Below are 1,645 nucleotides of genomic sequence, written 5' to 3'. Positions count from 1 at the left end.
GAATCCCCAAGCAGACAAGGTAAAAATCTGTCGTTCTGTGTCACGCCCTGGCCTTAGTTATCTTTGTTTTCTTTATTATTTTAGTTAGGTCACGCCCTGGCCTTAGTTATCTTTGTTTTCTTTATTATTTTAGTTAGGTCAGGGTGTGACATGGGGAATGTATGTGTTTTGGTTTGTCTAGGGGTTTGTACGTTTAATGGGTCAGTGTCTTGTCTAGGTGTTTGTATGTCTATGGCTGCCTAGATTGGTTCTCAATTAGAGGCAGCTGTGGTTCATTGTCTCTGATTGAGAGCCATATTTAAGGCAGCTATAGGCATTTGGGTTTTGTGGGTAATTGTCTATGTAGAACATTTGTAGCTTTTGTATTGATGTATAAAAAAATAAAAGATGTATTTTTCACACGCTGCGCCTTGGTCCTCTCTCTCACCGCAAGACGATCGTGACATTCTGCTCCTGAACAAGGCAGTTAACTCACTATTCCTAGGCTGTCATTGTAAGTAAGAATTTGTTCTTAACTGACTTGTCTTGTTAAATAAAGTTTCAATAAAACATTAGAAGGCAAATAACACTGAAATATGCATGAGAGAACCAGGTCTTTTGGAAGACTGTGTGATCACGCTCTCCGCAGCCAATGTGGGAAAGATATTTAAACAGATCAACATTCACAAGGCCACAGGGATTACCAGATGGATTACCAGGATGTGTATTACGAGCATGTGCTGACCAACTGTCAAGTGTCTTCACTGACATTTTCAACATCTTCATGTCCGAGTCTGTAATACCAACATGTTTTAAGCAGACCAGCATAGTCCCTGCGCCCAAGAACACTAAGGTAACCTGCCTAAATGACTACCGACCAATAGCACTCACGTCTGTAGCCATGAAGTGCTTTGAAAAGCTGGTCATAGCTCACATCAACACCATTATCCCAGAAACCCTAGACCCACTCCAATTTGCATACTGCACTAACAGATCCACAGATGATGCCATCTCTATTGCACTCCACACTGCCCTTTCGCACCTGGACAAAAGGAACACCTATGTGAGAATGCTATTCATTGACTACAGCTCCGGGTTCAACACCATAGAGCCCTCAAAGCTCATCAAAAAGCTAAGGACCCTGGCACTAAACACCTCCCTCTGCAACTGGATCCTGGACTTCCTGACGGGCCGCACCCAGATTGTAATTGTAGGTAACAACACATCTGTCTCGGCTGATCCTCAACACAGGGCCCTTCAGGGGTGCGTGCTCAGTCCCCTCCTGTACTCCCCGTCCACTCATGACTGCACGGTCAGGCACGACTCCAACACCATTATTAAGTTTGCCGATGACACAACAGTGGTAGGCCTGATCCCCGACAATGATGAGACAGCCTATAGGAAGGAGGTCATTATTACACCACTACATATCCACAATTCAAAATGTTTAATACCACTTTACAACAATATTACAATGTGTGCGTATGCATGTTTGTGTACGTTTGTCTGACTCTTCACAGTCCCTGCTGTTCCATGAGGTACATTTTTTACCTGTTTAGAAACGTGACTAGGCAATCAGGATATAAAATAAAAAGAGTAGCAGCAATGTATGTGAAGAGTGTGTGTGTGTGTGTGTGTGTGTGTGTGTGTGTGTGTGTGTGTGTGT

The sequence above is a fragment of the Salvelinus sp. IW2-2015 genome, unplaced genomic scaffold (assembly GCF_002910315.2).
Source record: "Salvelinus sp. IW2-2015 unplaced genomic scaffold, ASM291031v2 Un_scaffold4875, whole genome shotgun sequence".
Classification (NCBI taxonomy): domain Eukaryota; kingdom Metazoa; phylum Chordata; class Actinopteri; order Salmoniformes; family Salmonidae; genus Salvelinus; species Salvelinus sp. IW2-2015.
The sequence above is the reverse complement of the archived record's forward strand: the minus strand, read 5'-3'. Positions refer to the sequence as shown.